The sequence below is a fragment of the Centruroides vittatus genome, unplaced genomic scaffold (assembly GCF_030686945.1).
Source record: "Centruroides vittatus isolate TY-2023 unplaced genomic scaffold, ASM3068694v2 contig_1863, whole genome shotgun sequence".
Lineage (NCBI taxonomy): Eukaryota > Metazoa > Arthropoda > Arachnida > Scorpiones > Buthidae > Centruroides > Centruroides vittatus.
The window spans coordinates 207466-230922 of record NW_027121147.1 but is presented as its reverse complement, the minus strand read 5'-3'; the positions used below and the strand labels follow the sequence as shown (position 1 = coordinate 230922).

Below are 23457 nucleotides of genomic sequence, written 5' to 3'. Positions count from 1 at the left end.
TTTTATTTCGTAAAATATTAAATTTAATATATATATAAAAAAATTATTGTTATATAAATTGATAAAACTTATTATTATCAAGTAATTTATGATTAAGACAATTATTAAACTAATTCATTTTTATTATTTTTTATTATAAATTTCTAAAAAGATTCTAAACAGAAAAAAAATATTTTATATAAATTTCTTTAATTATAAAAATGTAGAACTAATATAAAATGGGTAATTCTATTTAAAATATTTATAATTTTTCAACTGAAAATTCTTAAAGTAACAAGCGATTTTAAAATTATTAAGTAATAATTTTAAGAAATATACAGAATAAATGTAATTATTCTTATTTTAAAATGTTTTAAAAATCTATTCTTTGTATTTATTTTATTCATTAAAATATTCATTTTATTCATATTATTCTTTATACATCATTCATACGAAGATATACATTTATCAAACCGTTTTCTCTATCTAAACAATTTATAAGTTATAAATAGGATAGGTTTATATTAAATAACAGGATACTAAAGGATTATCTAAACGCATTAAATTAACACCTGATTGAATCGGTAAACGAAAGGAAGTGACGTAACTTGCTAAGAAGGATGTCGTTGATGATTTGTCAGTAGATATATCGATAAGACTCCACCTAAACCATAGAGCATATATAAGCCGACTATTGTTTAATAAACCATTAGGATTGTTTTTACATGTCTGAGTAGTCTGAAGTTTCAGTACTGACGTGATAAAACCGGATATGGTTTTGCGTGACGACGAATCAGTTGAAAGATTTATGTATCAAATATTATCTTGGGAGAAGTAAAATAGAATTTTCAAACAAAATTATTTCGTTTCTTTTGGATATTCAATAAATTATTACTGTTTATAATTTATTTATTTTTTAATCTAATCAAACAAAATGACATTTGTTGGATATCTTTGTTTGTTTTTACACATTATAAATTGTAGGTAACCTCAATATAAAAAAAAAATGTAATTTTCTAAATTATTTTTTTGAAGATAATTAGATTCGCAAAAAAAATTTAATGTGTTTAAATAAATTTCGCGAACTAAATGTATTTTATGTATTAAAATGGTATGTCAAGTTTATAATTTTGTAATAGTCAATTTAAAAAATGTATTATTTCAATTAATTTTAAGATTAGATATGCCTATATAGTATAATAATTCGGTTAATTGGTCTCCATTTATATACATTTTAAAAATAAGTTTGAATTACTTTTTTTTTTGTATTAAAAATGATTTATTTATTTATTCTGTATAAAAAATAAAATTTTGTTTGTCATATAAGCTTGAATCAAATATTTAGTTTTACGCTGACTAGAAAATACATTTTATTTAATTAATGGAGGCAAGATACAACTTTTTAGTAGACCAATTAATTCTTACATGTATTTATTTTTTTAAATCAACCGTTTAATTACATAAAATATGTAAATTTTGTAAATTTGAATGAAGAATACTTCGGTTATGTTTGTTTTATCTTTAATTCCTATGTATATATCTCTATAATGTTAAGATTATGCTTTAACATCAAAGAAACTGTTGAATGTGAAGTTAAGTTTCTCTTTTAAAATAGTAGTTGTTATCAATATGATATAAAGATATTTTCTTCCGAAGTTATAGGGCTCTACAATGTCTATATAAAGCTAAAAACTTTGATACAGTTAAACATTTGTGTGAAAAAAGAAATATTTTTGTGGTAGTTGTTTTAAAAGTATTAAAATCTTCTGAAGATGTAGAATTTTACAGGAAATAAGTTTATATAAGATTCAAACTAACGCTTTAAAATTAAATTTTACATATTATTATTTATGCGTTTATCTAAATCTTATAGCATTGTTTAAATTTTAGTAAAAATTTAAATCTTTATAATGAAAAATTAATTCATTAAATACTATGCAATATTTAATTATTGCGAATCTAACCATGTTTATTTTATTTATTAAATATCAAAATTATTTATAAATTGTCAATTTGTTATAGAAATTAACGAAAAAAATTTTTTTTTGGTTACAAAAATCGAAAATTAAGTTATATTCCTGTAAATAGATAAGCTATAAGCCAAATAATTCTTTCCGTATTCATTAATAATAAACATAATTTTATTGTTTATATGAATAGAAATAAGTTTGGTTACTTAACATGCTTAATTTCAAAAAAAAAATAAAAATAAAATATTTTTAAATGTTAAATATTTTAAAAATATAAACTTTGTAATACGAGAAAGCCTTTTCTGGAGGGTCTACCCCTGATATAGTAAATAATTTCTATTATTAGGCCTATTACTCGTTATTTTTATTTATATTTTTACTTTTTATGCGTTAAAAATCAAATGTTTAAAATTATGGATTAAATTATATAGTTATGTCTAACCTAAATAAATTCATATTAATTAGTTTTCCTTTACGAGAATAATTTGTTTGATTTTTTAAGATGATTATAAGTAGGTTCTAGAGATCGTTCGCATTACGCAATGGCAACTTTTTAAATTCAGGAAGTAGATCATAACAGAGACAAGGTATTATCGTATAATGTTGTCCAGACAAGCGAAGACCCACTAACCAACTACCTCTTTTTACTGCAGCCTCGGGGAAAGTTATGATGTCACATCCGTCATCAGTAAAAGTTACGACCGTCGGTATTACCATACAATTGATTTCACCCTGTTGAAGATTCGTGATAGTTATCACGCACTTTCCTGTGAGAGTTTAAGATACATGCACTCGTTCATAAACTATAAATTACTTTGCTTTATAACCGTAATAAGATTTAATGACATAACTAAGTTCTTGTAGATAACTTTCGATCATCTGATTTCTCGCAGATTAAATACAGATGTGCATATATACATATTTTCTATTATTCTAACTATGATTTAAAAGTCCGTTAAGTCGATAAAATTCAGAATAAAATTATCATAAGTTAATATATTTTTCTTTTATTGTAACTTGTTTCAAGGTTTTTTCCGCTACGAAAGACGTCAGATTTAAAATTTTTTAACGTTAAAAAATTGAGAAAAATTAATAATTTGTTTTTTCTTTCTGTTATTTTCTTATTATTTTAAATATATTCTTAGGATATTGTAATGGATTGATGATGGGTATAGTAGACCTACTAAAAAAAGACGTTTCGTAAATATTGTAAACAGAAAGATAACTTATTAAAAATAACAAATATGTTCATAAATCATTTTTAATCTATAATGAAATCATTAACTTTATTAATTAGATTAAAATAAATGCCAATTTACATCTTAATCTCAATAGATCTTTTTTGTATTATTTAAAAATGTATTGAAGAAAATTAATGAGCGCTTTACATAGGCTTACGTGTCATATTGATTGACTTTCTATGTATAAATATGTGACTTTTTATAATTAATTTGTAAAAACATTTTACTGTTAAATTTATTTTAAAATTTTATAATAAAAATAAAAGAAATGTTATTTTCTAAACATTACTCAATTAAAAAGTTGTAATTTTTATATAATTTCAATACCATTTTGATATTTAACAATAAATATCCTGTTTAGCAATCATTACTTGCATAACTAAATCAAGACTTGTTTACGAGAAATTTCTATACCAATAATTAATTATAAGCATGTTCTTGAATTTATAAAGCTAAATTTGTTCCGCAATGTCAATGGTAAATTGCAAAAGACTTATTTTAAAATTAAAATATACCTTTTAGCAAATTAATGTACGCAGTTATAATGAAAATGAGTTATTTATATTTGTTTACGTTTATAAATGTATACTTTTTTGCGGCTTAATAATTTTATGATTATTTATTTTTGTATGTGTCTAGACTAGCATTGTATACCGTAAGTAAATAACATTTTATTATTTCATCTACAAAATTTCCGATCGACTTATAGCATTAGTTAAAAATTAATCAAATATCACTGATGTTACTGATCTTGTCTGTCGTTTACAAGAGTTTAATGTTATTAAACTGGTTAGAAATTTGTCAATTTTGATTTCTGATCAGAAGCGAAGTATGTGTAGTAAGTAACTAACACTTTATTCGTGCTAACAAACGAAAAAATATCATTTAGAAACCTACTTGTCTTTATTGATTGACGTTTAGATTCCGCCCCTTTTGTACACGCAACACAAAACTTTTCGAACTCTTGAGTTCAAAATTTTGTCCGTTACGTTAACCTGTCTTGTAATGACCAAACAAAAAGATATTGCTTATAGAAAATAAGGTTTGAAAGAAACCAACCGAAGCATTAATTTAAGAAAACAGTAGAAAAATGTCTTCATCAGCAACAAGTGTTTCCAGATTGTTTCGAATTTAACTGAATATAATTGTTCTAAATTACATTTTAAATAGATTATTAACGAATTCTAACTTGAGTTATTACTTTTAAGCAAATAAGCCCTATTACAGTTCCTTCAAACAGTTATTTAATCTCGGAAAAGTATCAGATCCGACTAATTCGGTTTCAAAAATTGTTGCAAGATAGATGAGTAAACTGAGTATTATTGTGTGTACTAAGTAAATATAAAAATCTTTTTAATCGTAATCGATTAACGAAATTAATAGAATTAAAAGCTAAATAGGATAGAATAAATTGGAACAAATTTACAAAATAGTTTAAAATTACTTCGGTACTCAATTTACCCTCCTATTTTCAATGATGCAGCCTTATGCCTTACACTAAAGGACAAGGTCATTAACTTAGTCATTTCTCTTCGAAGGGAAAATTTCCACCTTTTACTACCCAAGTTCTAAACATCGTTCATCATCTTCACTTATCATGACAGTAGCAATTTGAGGATGAAGGAATATAGAATAAACACTCAAAATCATCTAATACAGCAAATCCCCCTTTTAATAGACGGTGATCGATAATAAAATGTTTGATTAACATAAAAATTCTTTAAAATAATAATTTTTTTTTAGCTCTAGCATTCGATTTTACTACGTATAATGTTAAATATTCTTCATCACCTAATGGCACAATTAAAATAATAAATCTTACTAAGAGTATAAATATACACTGGACATCTTACAGCGATAATTTTAAAACATTTGCTGTAAAAATTTTTAGTTTCTTATCTTGCAAAACTATTTATTAAGCATCTTTACAGTGTCAAAAAAGCATATTAATGAATAAAAATATTTAGAGGTATGAAAAAATGCAAAAATATGCACCATAAGTATACAGTTTATAAAATAGATTGTAAATATATATTATATATATATATTTAGCCTAATAAAGAACAAACCAATGAGATAAAATGTTTATAGCCTATAAATTATAACAACATGAAACTTAATTCTTTTTAATTGCTAATAAATTATTGAAGAAAAGTAATATTTTCAGATATTTTTTTTCTAACATTAAGATTTTAGGTTCGAAAAATTAATTTACTTCATGTAATATGTGTGAAATCTCTTCAATTATCTTTGTGGTTTCGATGCTATTTTTTCTATTGGTTTATTTCGTAAAAAAAGGAGCTTCATTCATATATCCATTTTACAGTTAATTTGCTGAAACTTCCTACAATTTGAGGTAGAAAAAAAGTAAATGAAAAGAGGCACCGTAACCTGTTCTTATTAATCGTTTCATTAAAGACTCTAGGAAACAACTGACTTATTGTAAGAAGTATGAAACAATCAAGTGTTTAATAGAAAAGGACACAGGAGGAGATTGTGGGAGGGACAAATCTCGTTTTTAAAGGACAAATGAAAGGGATGTAGGTTGCTTCTAACATGTTCATACATATTAATGAAGAATAGTTTAAAAAAGTTGATATCTCATTGGCTTTAATAACGTTTAAGAATTAATCGCCATTTTTACATTTATTTCATGCTAAAGTGACTTTACAACTGAATAACATGCACGAATGTATAGATTGTAGGTCTATATAAAATAACGTACCGCTAGAAAGATTTAAAAAGTCATGATATATCCTTAATATAACGTTAATGGCTAAACTTTGCATTTTTTTAAATGAAAGAAATGCGAGCGATTAATAATTAAATTAATAAAATGATTATTAGTTGTTTCTCGAAACAAAAATCACATATCAGAGTAATTATTATTTTGCTGTCAACTAAGTTCAGTTTACTAAATGACATAGCATACTTTAAAATAACAACTGGTATTTCCCCAGGCTTTCGAAGACAAGAAGGATCAACGGTCCAAGGGATACATGATAAAAAACAGTGTATTATAATTAAGCAGAAAGCGACGTCTTGACGGATCATTTATCAATGTCGTCTGTCCAGTCTGTTCTATAATTACACAGACTATAGCGAAACGAACGAAATCGTCTGAGAAGAGACTGCCAGGTATCCCACCTTTAGTAATGGTAAGCAGATTGGACTGTTATTAAATATGCAATAGTCAATGACTATAGGCTACTATTGGTTTACTCATTGAGAAGATTGTCACGAAATGTCTTCATTTTCTTATTGTTTGGAATACAATTACAGTACATAGGCCTACTGTGATAATATAACATTTTGAAATTAGGGCAGTTACGTTGTAGTAAGAATTCTAAACTTACTTGTTAGATGAATAAAATAATAAAACTTTCGTTTTTTTAAATATTAACTTAATACAGACCTATTATAGTTATTACATTACATTGAACAAATTTATTTAAAAAATATTTTAACCTACATATTTTATAAATAATAATCTTTCTTCACATTGTCAAATATTAGGATATGACTTATTTTGCAGTTAAAAGTTATTAAATGATATTATTAAATCGAATTCCGTTACGTAAGTCGTGACAGTGGTTGCAAATTTTTCTGTTTTACTTCATCAGGTCGTTGGACTTGGTTTTGATAAAGTCAATTGGTCTTTTTCATATTTAACTTTAAAGCTTGTTGCTTTTGAAACATCACATATCACAAAATCATTTTTAGACGTTGATATCTATGGATAGGATAAGTTTTTCTTCTTTTCTTATCTTCATCTTGTTCGGTTTGTTAGAAAAAGGATGCGATGTCACAAGAATGTGATTAATGAAAACAAGTCCAGAAGACGCCTTTTGCCTAAGGCTAATAACCAAAACTGATAGGAATACTTGTACTGTTAATTTCACAAAATATTTTTAAATAAAATTTTTTAGATTAAAATTTCTAAAGATCTAATTTTTGACTAGAAAGTTGTTTCGAGAAATATTTAGAATACGTTGTTGCATTTTCTTTCTTAGCACGCTTTTATTCTTTAACAACTTTTCGAATTTATAAAAATCATATTTGGGTTAAGTTTAAACGTAAAAAAAAAATCAAACAATTTTCAAAAAGAATGCTATTAGCATGATGAAAACACAGATAAAAGTATTTATATACACCTATATTGTCAACGTTTTATTATTAAATTACAATGTTATAAGCTCTTTACATTCCGATTAAAAAGAACAGTTCTCTGATTACATATTATGGTGCAATGTTGATTACAAATTGCTTATATTGATTTTGACCACATTAGTTTTCTTATCTCAATAACATTAAGTAATAATTTACAACAGAGATCGAAATTAGATTTAATAGAATAATATAAATATATTAGTAAATAGTCAATGGAGTAATTTTATTATGAACTAAAGTAAAATATATTACAATAATAATTTATACTTAAATTTGATAAAATTGATTAGAAAAAAATTCCAACCAGCTTTAGATTATTACATCTAGACCTAGATCCGTTTGAAATACAATTTATAACTGCAATACATTCTGTTTGCAAACTTAAAAACGGTACGGTTCAAAAAAGATAATTAATTTTTGTACCATCCCTTTTAAAAAATGAGATTTTGGTTCTTTCTTTTTTGCTCACTATCATTTTAAAAAGTTAGCAATATCATCCAATCGATGCGTTAAGACAAACATAAATTATTCATTGCCTTCACTAACATATGTTAGTCTCGCTGAGGAAAAAGTGGATTGGTTATTTTCACGTTGAACAATAAATTCCAAAAGTTGCTAAGCTTGGTTTGCATAACGACCACAAATAATAAACATAGGGTAGGAGCATCGCCAGATGTTCAAGTTCTCACTTCTATCATTCTATACCCACTTTGCAATAGAATGAGACAAACCACATCTCTGCCGTGGATTTAAGAAACTTTATTTAACGGATTTTACTAAAACTTGATGATAATTTGAACGCTAAACAATTTAATCTCTTACGAAAATAATTAACTCACAAGCTTTATCCGATTTTTAAAATTAATTCAAGTATTTTTGCCGAAAAAAATCCAATTTAAATGTAACTTATATTTAATTAACTTAATATTCTATCAAAATATCGTTTGTTAAATCTAACTTTTAAGAAATGTTTTACTTAACATAAATTGATACTTTTAAATATATTTTATTTTAAGAGCAGTTAATATTATAAAAAGAAATATATTTTTTTTAAAACTTGTTAGTAGTTACAATATATATTTTATTATTTATTATCAATATTTTTAGGTATTTTAATTAGAATCTTTTATGTACAGGAATCAACTTTGGGTAGTTGCTTGGGGCAAACTTTTTCCACCAATCTTGTGTTCGATACTTAGCTTCAGGGGGTGTCTTCACGGACGAATGGCGTCGAGTGGGCGGTTGAAAATACTTCAGGTATTCAACAATTTCTGGTTAGGTATGACAAGATAACGAAAGAATAGTCTACTTGTATATTTCTGTATTTTAGGTATGTATAAGTAACTTGTAATCGTTTTCCTTTACTTTGTAAGGAAAACAGCATTAAAAAATCATTTAGTAAATCGTAAGATATCCATTAAACTAAAGTAACTATCTTGTTTTTTTTTTTAAGTATAACTTTTTAAAATTTACTGAAAATAATACATTTAATTAAGTAAAACTTTTAAGCAACTTTTATTAATCTAATTAAATCTAATTTATTCCAAACAAGTTTAATTTTACATATTCTGACAGTAATCTAAGATGGTAATCAAAAATCGTAGTTATATCATTAAGCTTGTTTGATAAGAATGACGTGTTGTGACTATACAAAGTTAAATAGGGGGATAATAATTAGCTATTGTAAGCATCGTTATCAGTCATCTGAAAATTTATACATATTGTGTCAAGGTTATAGGCCTATTAGTGAATTCTAATAGACTTATTTCCTAAACAAATGGAAACTTTATTATATTTATATTTTCAATATTTACCAAATGGCACTATAAATAAAGGGGAAATAATTAGGAACTATTAGTAAATTTTAAAATATAATAAAAGTTATATTAAACTATACATTTCTTTATCTGATTGTGTGGAGTCTAATAACTTTAAATATTTCCAATTTATGTTGTAAATGGTAACAAATTTTGGTTAGTTTTTAAATTTATATAATCATTTGTTTGTTATAAGTACAGTGTAAGATTGTTCAAGTCCAGTCAACGTATAGTTATCTAGAAAAAAATCAAAAATTATTCAGAAAAATGTACTGTACTTAACTTATAAAGAAATAAATTAAAAATTTTTAAAACATTTTTGTTTAAATAAATAAGATAAATATTAAAAACAATAAATTAGAAAAGTCTATCTCGACTAATTCGAAAAAGTTACAATAGGATTAAACTAATTTTCAGTATTTTATTAATTGTGTCCTGCTTGAAAAGTTTAACTTAGAAATGAAATTTATTTACTAATTCAAACTCACATTAGTTGTTTTAAATTTTATTAAAAAATTTGAATATTTAAAAAGTTTCGTAAACTTGTAGCTTATATTGTGTTGAATAAGTGAACTCTTAAAACAGTTCTAACTTAGGATGAATCGAATTAAAGATTATTAAGTTTGATAACATCAGTGAATTTGTTGCAAATTATAAATCGTATATACAGTATTTTAATAGTTCTATTATATAAGATTAATCTTTTAAAATTTTGTTACATTCATTTCAAGAATGGACCGTGCAGGTTTTTCCTGTTTTTTCTTTATTTGGCTAGCATCCAAGGATCGAAAATGCTTCCAAAAATATAATAGCTTTTATGAGAATAATGTGTTTAAAAAAGACTATTCGATAGTAAAAATAAAAGCCAATTGTTTCTATTGTAACTATTAACATTCAAGAAAGACCTGATGACACGAACTTAAAGATTTGCTTGAGAACTCACCAATCGGGACTAAGATGGGTGGAGTCTATATCTTACACTTGAACACTAACCGTAAAACTAACCACGATTATTTTGTTCTTGTTAAGACACAATATTCTACAACAAAACATTATCTAATTCCAAGTCAGGAAATAAACAAATACTTATCACAGTTGCATGTTGAATCAATTGCACCCCGAAGGCAATACTAATTTGTAATACATTTCAACTCTTATACTTATCATTTCAGCAATGTTATTTTAACTGTACAATAAGTTGTATTTTATAATTTTTAATTCTTTTAATTTAAGTAATTATTCAGTTTCTTTCTAAATTTAATAAAAATTAACGTGGAAAATTTTGTTATATTTTGTTATTTAAAAAATATGTAATATAGTCATAGATTTGGAAGTTATAGTCTAAATATTAAAATAAATAACAGTTTCAATTAAAGATAATTAAGAAATGAAATTTTGAATGAAAGTTTATGTTCTTATACTTAATTATCAAAAATTCAATTAATTTAATATACCAATATAATTTTATACAAAAATTTTAATTATTATTATTTCTAACATTAGATTATCCTTTAAATTTAAAGCTATTTTTATATTTTAATTATTAAATAGACAAAAGAACCATTAAAAGTATTTTTTCATTATATAGGCTATATATATAATGTAATTATTCATGCATTGTATGCAATATAAAAAATAATTTTTAATTGCGAATTTGTAATTAATATAAATAATTAAAAATATACAATTGTATGAATAATTTAAAATATTTTTCATGTGAAATTTTCTTTATGGGTTTAACAGAAAACCTCATATTTCAGTCAAATCGAGATGACACACAATGCACAATTGTTGTAGTTGTCACCTGCCATAAATTTTAGAACCATGATGGTTTCGACCTTTCATATGTCACTAAGTTTAAAATGCTTTTAGCTAGATTAAAAATTTTATTCTTTAAACAGGACACATTATAATTAAAAAAAATTATTTTATGACTATAATATAGGACCTTATGATTTGTAGTCTTTACATTTATTGAAAAGTATGATATTAAACAGTATTAAAAAAAGACAAAGTACAAAATTACGTAAATTATTGTCCCTAAATATCTATAGAATAACTAATATTAAATTTACAAATAATTTTTTCACAACTTTATTTATTTATGCTATAATTTTCAGGCTAAAATTTATCCTATTTATAATATTATTGCTTATAATATATAATTTATATACTTAAGTAATATTCGTTTAATTTGATTAGATTATTACACAAATTTAAAAAAAATTTTAATATTAGTTTTAATAAAAATCAAGTTAATTTTATAAACTGCAAATGTATTGATATTATATTACTGTTGGTATCATAAAATTTTCCATTCATCTTGTTATATAATCATAAATAATAAGCTATTATTTTCACTAGAAAAAATGCAATTCTTTTAGAATAATTGGTTCATAAATTATGTATATCTTAATGAATGTTTTGTTACCAATTTAAATTAGAAAAAAAGAAGATATTGTAAATCTCAATTAGATAGTAATCTACAAATTAGTGGGTAATAAAGCAATTGAATAAGCATTTACTAAATGGTTATTTATTATATGTTGAACATAAATTTAGCATTTATTTAATTAGTTGAAATGTAATTATTAATTTTGGATTGTTATAGGACTATTAGCTACAATGCTGAAGACGGCTTTATATGTACTGTACAGTAAAATGAATGTGTGTTTTTTAAATATTATTTTAGCTATTGGTTGAAGCTTTTATACAAATACGATATTCTAAATAATACTTTTATAGCTTATTTCATAATGCAGTGCCAAGAGAATTAACTTAATATACCTAATTTATTATTAAGTGAATTTTTCAGTCATAGTAAATTTTAACAATTTCGATGCTAAATAAATGTCACTTAAAATATTTAATTTAATTAATTCAAATCTTTTAATGTCGTTAATTTCGAATATAAAATGATTTAAATTGAATTTCGTTTCACTTTCTGATAGATTCCACTTTCAAGTTCATTCAAGTTAGATAAAAGCTTGTGATTTATTTAAAACAAGTGTCAAATTCTTTAAAATTTTTGAATTTAAATTAAATATGGAGTTTTGTTAATTATCTTTAAAACTTAGCTTCCGAGCACATGCACGAATTTGTTAACTACTTAAGTAAAATTAAGGTGACAAATTACAGAGGCAAACCATTCAAATTCCTTCCTCGAGGAGAAACGAATAATTCAGAAAATGTAGCCGCTTAAAATTAAATGGAGAAACATAATTTCTTCGTCATACACGCGAGGCCTTTGCAGATCACGGAATGGAACTAGTTTCTACAAGACGAACATTTTCAAAAATTATTGGATGAGCTTCTTTTCATCCCACCCTAATTGTCCCACCGGTTGTTTTAATGGTGCAAAAAGAACATTTGAAAAAGGGAGAGAGTCTTGCATGTGAACTCACTCTATCTTTAATTAGTCTTGCTTTTGTAATCTTTTGCAGCAGGGTCACATCCCCAAAGGCAATGTTCTTTGTTACCTTACTATCTAACCTTCGACGAATCAATCGGACGACGGAAATAGTTTCATCCCCACACGTTTTGTTCAGATGTTCCCATTAGGATAATGACGCCTTGAAGATGGCAAATACACTTTTCTCTTCAACTTTACAAAATTTTTCTGTCAATGACATTGTCAATTTTCTCTTTCTACTAAAGATATAATTATTTTAAAATCGTTTTACCGACATTCTCTTCGTTTAATATCTTCCTATAACAATGGGTTACTAGGTCTATAAGCGTTGCTCCATTTCTCCATATATTATAATAGAAAATTAATAGAAAAAAAAGTGCGAAAGTCTTCTAAGAGATGTGCAAGATTTCTATGCAGATTAAAATTTTATTAAAATTAATATATTATTATTCTGTTTTCTTAATTGAAAACAAAAAGCTTTGAATCCAGCAGAAGTTTTTTCTGTTGGATTTCAAGTCTTTTGTTTTAAATTGTTTTTATCTAACTGTAGTAGCCATTGTTGTATTTTATAATTAAATATCTTAAAATATTATTTTAATATACTTAAAATAAAAATATTTTATAAGATTTTTTATTAAAATACAAAGTATAGAATATATTTTACAGTACTACATATTCAATTCAATTTATTGACAGCATTTTACAAATATCTCGCATCAAAGGGTTGATCAATAGTAAAGAAAACACTTTTTCATGACCTCCTAAAACAAAAAATAAGAACAAAAACAAGTTAGAAAGATTGAAATAACGTTACAGAAACGTTATTTTAAACCATTCTTGTTCTTATAGATTTAATCTTATCATTAATATCGATTTAAACTATTGTAAATTTTAGCAAAAATGTAATGATATTCTCTAAGTTATTTTTAATTTATAAATTATATTTCCAAACAAAAATTGTTTATCTAAGATCAATTGATGTAACTAATTTTTTCTAGTAAATTAAGTTTTATTAAATTTTTAAGAAATAAGTCTGTACAGGCCTGCATGCATTTTTAGTTAAGTAGAAAATTCCAGCAACTTGGGATTTTGGATTATTAAGAGTTTAATAAGAAGAAAAATTAATTAGCTAGAATTTTCAACGTCATTTTATAATAAAAATTTAACATTGATTATCCGGAACGAATTGTATTTAAATTACTAAAGATCTATTCGTAAGATAATCAGTAATTGACTAGAACTATCTGATTTTTATTGTAAGCAATTTGGCATTTAAACCACGAATGATATGAAATAGATAAATGTCAATGAGTTAATGATATTCAATTAAGGATATCTAAAATGCCAAGAATTAATTTGATGAACGATTGAAGTTATGAGCATTTTGACAGTGAAGGGATGGATCCACACCGAAATCCTATTTTACATGTAGGTCTGTCACCGGTTCCGCCCAAAGACTCGAAGCTGCTCCGTCATTTGAATTGCAAAAACAAACAGTACCAACTAAAGTTTAACCTTTTAGGTCGCAGAGTTGATCACTCAACCTTGTCGTGTCTACTAGTTTCTCGATCGAGTTTCAGTATGCACAATTATTTAAAAATAATTTTAAAATATTGAATGTCAATGTTTTAAACAAGTTTTGAATTTATTATATAATAAATGCAACTTAGATTATAAAAATTTCAAATATATGCTTTGTAAATTCTAAATTTTAAACTTAATAAAAGTAAAGTGTTTACGTTTATTCTGTGTAATTTAATTTTGTTTACCTCAGAGCGCGTGGAAAAATTACTTCGATAAGTTTATTGGTGCTGTAAAGTTAAAATTAAGATGTCTGACAATATATATATATATATATATATATATATAGGCTAGGTCTGAACTAAGTTATTATGGTAACTGCTAGGATTGCCTTTCACAAAGACCTAGTGAGTATAGCGTGCCTATCCCACGTAATAAAGCAATTTCCTCTAACGTTTCCAACTGTGTTCGAGTCATAAAACGTTTTAGAGATGAAAGAGTTTGTAAAAGCGGGGCTTGTCCTCTTTGCATCAAGCTCTATATTCTTAAAATTACAGTAATCTTTGCTTACTCTACATTTTAAAGTCTATTTTGAAACGGTTGTCATTCAGACATAATTTTAACATTTTGGAATTGGTTTGTAGGTTAATTCTAATAAATTCATTTTAATTAATCTAATAATTTTGTTACAAACAATTATTATTTTTATTTATTGAGATAAGTATATTTTAAATGTTTAACATTAACTATTTTCTCTGATTTTACACAATTTCATATGATTAAAATGGAAAAACTTCATTTATAATTTAATCGGGAAGTTTGCATATTTTAAAATTAAAAATTGAAAGCAATAAAATTAAAATGTATTCTAGTTAAAAGCATAAGTTACATGATGACGAAATTGATCTTTTTACAATAAAATTTAGAGTTAAATAACAAAGATACTAAAAATTCAAGCTTGTAGGTTGACTTACAATATTAACTCTAGCGCATAACAAGATATAAACGTAAATTCAGTAATTAATATGCTGATAAATTAACTTTCAAAGTATTATAATTAATAACCGATCTTTTAGGAGAAAATTATATATTAAGAATCTGTATTTGATATAAAAATTTTATAAATTGCTTAATTACAAACTGTGAATATCTATTTATAAAAGTTAATCGTCAATATTATAAAAAAATTACTTTATTTTATGGTGATGATTAAAAAAAATATATATTTTTATAAATTACGAAGTTCATAATCCACAATAGACCTTCCGCTCTTTATCTGGAATGACTTTCCGTCTGGGTTGAACACAATAAAACATTACTTCCTATATTTCTCATGTAGTACTTTATGACAACATTCATTAGCACCTTTCTTTATTCATTTAAACAATCCATGCATCAGAAAAACCTGTAACTTGCCTGAGGAAACATGAGTCGTAATTTGGATTAATATGTAATGAAATGAGTGTGCATATTACATGCAAGAGAAAGGAGAAAAAATTACAAGAAAAATACATTGATAAATTTATTTTAATATTTAAAAATTTTTAATTTAAATATTAACTTTTAAAATGTAGATTTATTTCTAATTCATTATAATATAATGAGTTCTTGTTTAAATAAATTGTAGCCTATAGGCGTAAGAGCTACTTATATTTTTATTTATTCAAAAATTCATATTTTCGTGAAAGTGTTCTTAACGTAAAGCAACAGTTGCATAAAGCTTTGCGTGATCAATTCGTATATTAACCAAAGCTCGTTCATTGAATTTAGCAGCTGCTCGTGTTATTAGTCTGTATTTTATAGTCTATTTAAACATTTTAACAAACATTGTTTAAATAATTAAATTAACTTATTTACGTTTTATTTTACAGCTCGGATAACGTTTAATTTATAAAAACTAACATAGAACTAATTTTTCTTACAGATTACACTTAATTTTGCTACAGATACACTTATTACTGAGCAAGTTAGTGACAAAATTCATAAATAAAATGACGGTAATAAATATATTAATCAAATTTGAAGCCCTATGCTGTATTTTAAATTAAATTTCATCTATTGAAGATTGCTGCAGATGATAAGAAATGTATTTTATTTTAAATAAAATAATACAAAGTACTCTTTTGTTTCTTGTCTTGTTTAGACATTGAAATGAAATTGATACAGGAAGAGCCGAACTTTACGTCTAGAATATTAACAGGCTATTAAGCAAATAATGAGTCGGGCAGGTGGTAATGATACAACTTATTATTCGCTTGGCAAGTCAGAATGTTTAGATCTATTGCATTAGCCAGGTATATTAAACAGATCTGATAATCATTGGAACATGTGAAACTCATTGTTTATAGACTTTCATAGATTAAAATAAATTTTTAATAAAAGAATGGTTATTGAAAATAGCTATTTATTAATATAATTACAAACCTTAAGGATTATCCTATACCTCTACATCACGACAGATAATACAGTTTGATATCTTCTAAGTTATAACAAGTTGGGAACATGGGATTGTTTTCATTTTTTTATCCATATAATCGTCTTACCGATGCTTAATCATCTATTAGTTGAAGTTCATTGAGTCTAGACAATCATTTCAGAGCTTTTGTAATCCCATTGACCTTTCCAGAAACTCGTTATGAGCTTAACTAGAAAGAATAACATATATAATAACGCTTATTCTCGAATGATTGACCTTGCACAGGATAAGTCTCAATCTACTCTATACTATTAGATTTGTTGTTATAGTTTTGTTTTAGATGATATCAAATAATAAATTTAATTAAAATTAAATTTCGACGTAAGGAACCTATTCTTATATAATAGAACAATCTTAATAATTTTCATGCAAACGGGTTTGATTTATAGCCTAACAATTTTTTGTTTATTCTTCTAGAATATGTTAATTGAACGTATTAATAATATTCTTTGTATGAATATTAAGGATATTTTAAGAAAAATTTTTTTTACTGTAAATAGGATCCATTATGTAGACTCTCGTATAGATTTGTTTCGTATTATAAGTGGATTATGTTTAAAATAAAAATAATTTCCTGGCTCTAAATTTTTGAATGTATTAAAATCGATTCATTGTCCCTCATTTTATTCCCAAAAGTTATAACTTCACAATCCTTTGTGGGCTATTCGGAAGAAAGAATGGTAGAAACGTTTATAATAATAAAAAAAAAAAAAAAAAAAAAAAAAAAAAAAAAACAGAGAGAGAGAGAGAGAGAAAGAGAGAAGCGCAACGATCTTGTATAATCAGTGTGCCTGACGGTAGGTGTTCGCTTTTTATTCTTATTCTCTTTCCTCCCTTAGGTTCCCCTTCATCCCATGAGGATCGCATGTGAAGTCATTAAATCCTCGTTAAACGCACGCGTTCCGGGCACTCGTACTTTAATCGATGTGAGAGCGAGCGAGAGAAAACTGCGGAAAAAGTTCGGGAGGTTGAAGAGGTGGGGGAAGACACGCGTAATTGGTCGAGACTCTGCACCATCTGGTACAGCGTTTCCACCCCGAGACTCTTTGGCTCGGAAATTCCGAGGGTTCTTTCCCCTTTCCGTCTGCTCCCCGTTTGCAACATCGCCCGCCCTTTCAAGAGGTTCATTGGAGAAACGAAATGTGTAGAAATAATGCGCCATGTTAGCATCTCTGAAAGAGTATGGATGTAATTGTTTGGAAATTTGGTGATATCTTTTAACATGATATTTTTTCTATTTTATTGCTCTTTTATTGTTAATAAGAAAATATTCTCTTCGCCACATATACATCTTCGTACGTACTGTACAATTGCTAAAGAATGACTTACTAAACAAAATTATCTTAAAAATATATTTAATACATTGGTTTTTCTTATGTAAAATCATAATTATAATCCGTAATTATAAAGTAATTTATATTAAACGCAATAATTTTAATATTTAATACATATCTATAAATCTTTTAATTATAACCTTCGTATGAATTTGATACAATATAATATTTAAGGCGAAATATTATATTTCGCCTTAAATATTATATTGTATCAAATTGTATTCATCTTAAACGATGATAAAATAATAGTTAATTTCAAAATAATATTTATAAACATTTTAGTTAATATTCTTTATTTGATTATTGTAAAAAGAAGATTTTTTAACGAGATATTTAATTATAAAATACAACGTTAATAAAATTTCTAAGAAAATTTTATTTTCAGAGTCTAGATATAAATTTGATTTAAAACAGATTACATGACGCAGCACATCGCTGCCAACTTAAAACTACAAGTTATTAAACATTGTAAAAAAACAACTGAATTACTTTAGGCTGGTATAAAAAATGTAGAAGCTTGGCAATTGGCAATCTATCTTCCGAGCAATATTGAAAATTGCTTCAGTAATCTATCAACGGAGAGATCTTTGACAACACTTGGGCCTGTGAATGATACAAGGAGATATAAGGATAATTTATAAATCCCAATGTTTATATTCGCTTGTTACTGGCCGCATAAGACGGGTAGTAAACACCTCTATTGAACATAAATTTTATTGGAACATTTTTATTGTAAGATGATAACTTACAAAAGAGAGATCCAAAGAGAGGATTCATTGAGGCGTAGACCTTCTCTGAAGCTTACCGCAACTTTTATCACTTTACTATGTGGGATTACAGATAGGTAAAGAATGGAACCTTGCTGTGCCTCGCAAAAACATCTTACAGTATTGATCCTTAGCTGCCTGCACACGTTGTAGCGAGTTGTCAGCGATGGAAGAGAAGAACGATATATCAAAACCACCCCCTCAACGTGGACTTCCATATATATATACTTCACTTCACGGGGCAGAGCACGGTAACTGCACAGGTGGCCTAGAACTTCGGGTCCGGCACCTCTCAAGAGCCTCCATTACTCTTCGGCAGCCAAGGTAACTGAAAGAAAAGAAGAAGGGGGAGAAAAAAACACAGACGTCAGGACTGTTGCTATAGCAGCGTGTGTCAACGTCCTGCATTTTGGAGAATCAGGCATTTCAACCACGCGGTGGACGCCATGTGCAAAATATTTTAAATTCTTCTAAATTACAGATAGAAATTATGAAAATTAAGATAATAAGTTACAGAATAATGGTTAAATATAACTAAATAGTTATCAATCTTACGTATTATAGATCACTTATAACAACGGACGTGTATGAAAGTTTAAAAATATACTCATAATAATTAGTTTACGTTCTGATAAGCTATAACCAAAGCGCAATATTGTGCATACAAACTTATGATAAAATATTATAAAATAATTCATTTTCACGTTTGTAATCTCTAAATATTTGAAAAATCTGCTTGTAATCGTATAATTTTTATTAATTTGTATATGATATGTTGTGCAGACTGTCTAATAATTATATTAACATTATTTTTTAAATAAAAAAAGCAATTTTTGTATTAAAAATAAAAGATTAATGTTAAAAAATGTATTAACTAGAATTTGATATAAATATTTTTAAATATGAAAATAATCGTAATTACTATACTTTGATATAATAAATGAAAGAAAAACTTTTGTAAATGTCTTTTATTTCAAGGTAGACTTGTAAATCGTGTCTGAAAAGCAAATAATAGTAATTTTGAAGATGCTTCTGTAATTTTCTAGTTATAATATTACAAATGGAAAAAGAAAAAACAAAGAAGGAAATTGATGAAAATGACGAAAAATTCCGATTTCAATGACTAAAAAATCCTTATTTATTACTATAATGTTGTATGTATCAAGCCTGTAATTCGCTATTATTTTGTTATTTTAAGAATGAATTATGAATTATTCTTAAGTTTATTATTCATATCCACATAGTGATGATGATGAAAATTTTTCTTAAACTAAATTTAAGAAGAATAAAGATAAAGTAGCATCATAAAAATATAATGCTTAATTAATATTAAGAGAAGTATGTTTGAAGTCCATTTCTTGTAAGGAAAAATTTGTTTTTTTTTAAATTTCACAGGAAAGAAAACATAATTTAATTTATTTAATATTCAATTTTAAAATAATATTTAAAGTTTATAAAGCTTTAAAAATAATAATAATAAAAAACACACGTAAATATAGATCCATATAATATTCTACTCAATAAAAACCAAAGGGAAAAGTTCATAATGGAAAATTTTGATAGTCGCTTTGTACTGTACACATTAATTAATTATATATTATAAATGTAAAACAAAATAGCTTATTTTTAAAGGTTAAGTATATAGGAATGATTATTAAGAACATTGAAATTCTTTTATTTCAAAATTGCAGTAATAAAGTTATAGTAATATTTCAGAAACGACAATAAAGCATCCAACATATTAAAGGATGAGTTTTACAAACTAACGCAATTTAGTGGGTGTCATAAAAATTCCACCTTTTGCCAGCAACGGGTCTTTGGTAATTGACAGCGTCGATGTGACAACCACGTTGTTCTGGCGACAACAAGAGGACCGACAGTAATGGAGTGTCCAGAGCCAGATAATTAAAGTGTGGCGTCGGAACCGAAGATTCCATTGTGATGGTCGACTGACACAACAATAGAAACCGTCAGAGTAGGGGATAACCACCCGCAGGAATTCAATGTCTGAGGTGAGAGGAATGAAGTGAGATACTGGAGATCGTCCACCTGTGCCGGAATTAAACCCTACGAAATTTCTAAAAGCTTTCTATATACAACATTTAATTTGTAACTTTACCAGTTTTCACTACCTTTTTTTTTTAAAAAACTTGGCCTATTCTGAAATGTTAGATGTATTTTCTTTTTTAAAGTTATTTTTACAATAAATTTCTTCTGATTGAGTTTGTTAAAAACTTGTTTTTAATTAAATGAAGTAAGGAATTTTATATTATTACATTGTATCTTCGTCACTTTATTTTAAAAATACTGTACATATATGCATTAGGCATGATGTTAATAAACGCAAAAATTTATCTGTAAAAACTCAAAATTCTAATTAATTTTACAATGAAAATTAATGTTTAACACGCCCCAACCATTAATTTAATTTCAACTTGATATATGAATAGTCTACAGTATTAAAACTGAGATCTGTAGTTTATCTAAATTAAGATATGTAACATAATAAATTTACTTATTCCATATAATTTTCTATTATAAATACGAATATTTCGTATCATTTTCGAAGTTTACTTTTCTAACAATACAAAAGTCAAATATGTTCGAACGTTTTTATTTTTATATCTCAAATTTCTCCACTTCGATATTAATATTAGCCTACATATTAATTAATAAAATCACGCGAACATATTAAAATTATCTATTTATTATAATTATAATAAAAATTAAACGATATTGATTTTATTTGAAAGGCTTCATCCTTTATCTAAGCCGTATTAAATGATATTCGGCAAATTTTTACAGCACATTTTTTATTTTAAATTACTCAATAGAAAGAAAGTTTTCCTCCAATTCAAAACTTGGCTTTCTCTGTCATTCTTCCGGTAGAAACCATTCATTCGATCGAAGGACCCGTTTTCCGAACTGCTCGAGTGACGGATCATGCTCTGGTGCCACGTCATCTGTCATATTTCATACTACAGTCACATGATCTTCTTGTAAACCGAGATGGCGTTTGAGAAAGGAGAGAAAAACGAAAGAAAAGAACACACGTGCTCGCTTGAGAACTTCATGGTTACGTTTTTGATTTCGACAACATTCACCTTTTTTTTATTTTTACTAAGAAACGCATAGACTCTAATTCTCGTAAGTTGTATGAATGACAACAATGAAGCGATTATTTACACAATAAATGCATAAATAAGCATTTCTACGTAATGTCTAGCCCCAATTCTTGTAAAATAAATTAACAAAATTAAATTTATTAAGTAAATTTATATTTAAATATAAACATTTTACAGATACAAGTGTCTTTATATACACAGATTAGATTCTAAAAGTCATAAAAATTTATTATTATTATTTTTTAAGTTAAAGAAAAGTTTTTGCTTCATAAATTCTAATTTCAATTTAAGAATATTATTTGAAACGATTCCATTTATTATTTGAACAGTAAGCTTTAACATTAATGAAAAATACACGTACTGTACAGTACGAGCCATTGACAAAGAGAAAAGTAAGCTTTAAGCACATCTGCATATCATGACTCAATTTAGAAAATAATTTAACTCAGAAGCGACTTAAAAGCCATAAAAATTTAATGATGGCGCCATTAATAATATAAACACGGTGGTGATTGATTAGACGAAAGGTTTCCTTATCAATATTTTTCTCTCGAATTTCGATTTGGATTGTAATTAATAGAACATTCCTTTTATATAAGTTTAAACGTAGAAAAATTTGATGGAAAACTCAACGGTCTGTATGAAAGGGAGGTGTTAATGCAGGGAGACCCGACCGCTAGATTTCGGTGGGTGCGACAGACTCACTTACCATGCAGTAACCCGAAGAGGCTATACTTCACTTTTCTCCCGCCCTTCAGAAAGGAACTATCTTGAGACTAACGTAGAGGGGAGTTGAACGAACGTTGGGTTATGCCGCCCCCACAACCCACTCTCCTTCGTAATCAGAAACTGGGTGATAATCGCTTTCATCGATCAGGCAATTAAGCGATCAGTTTAAATATTCGTCCCCCTCCTTCATCTCCCTCTCTCAGCAGTTTCCAAATAACGTCGTCAAAAACGCATTAATGTTTGCTTTTCCCCATCGCTCGAGGTTAGTCCTGTAATTCGAGTGTTTTTGATTACTCGCTTTCTTTGCAGAAAACTGGGTTGGATGTGGTAATAGTCCCCACCGGACGGAAGTGAAAGAACTGAGAAAAAGTATTTAGGAAATGCTCAAACTTGATACTAAAAATCGTTTCTGCCATGCTTATATGTTTTAAATGCTTATGAAAGAATACCCAAATTGTTGCTTAATTGTTAGACTTATATTACCGTCCTTCTTAATTGGTGAGGGGAAGATTCGAAAATTTCCAACTGAATAAATAATAATATAATTAAAAAAATTCATTTATGGCCAGAATTTTTACAGAATAGATTAGTTTTTTTTTTTTTTTTTTTTTGGTAATATTTAAAGAAAACATTCTTGGTAAATCCGGTCTTAGAAATTTATCTACAGATTTATTATTAGATCATGTTTATAATGATCATTATCGCGGCGATCGAGATCTAGCCATTCAGAAGTTAGTGGCAAACTGTAATGGAAAGGAAGATTGCTAGTTCTTTTCCTATATTAGTCTAATTATCTAATCAATAGAGCCAATATAGGATTGTGCGAAAATTGGAGATTATTCAAAATTTAAGTTTAATAACCGTGAAGAGATTCTATAAAGATAATTTTAAAATATTAAAGTGAATTATTTATTAG

General features: G+C 26.3%; 1 long non-coding RNA gene across 6 annotated transcripts in view; it reads left to right on the top strand.

Annotated features, from left to right (window-relative positions):
- Positions 1-20851, top strand: part of LOC136969998 (uncharacterized) — a 104430-nt gene extending 83579 nt beyond the window's left edge. For 5 of the 6 annotated variants that reach the window (XR_010879909.1, XR_010879911.1, XR_010879910.1 and 2 more), the window contains 3 exons: positions 6151-6348; positions 8497-8690; positions 20404-20851. This is a non-coding gene — a long non-coding RNA (uncharacterized lncRNA). Of the gene's footprint in view, positions 1-6150; positions 6349-8496; positions 8691-16034; positions 16107-20403 lie in introns of those variants that run through there. The other variant, XR_010879907.1, reaches the window with a different exon arrangement.
- Positions 20852-23457: the final 2606 nt, after the last annotated feature.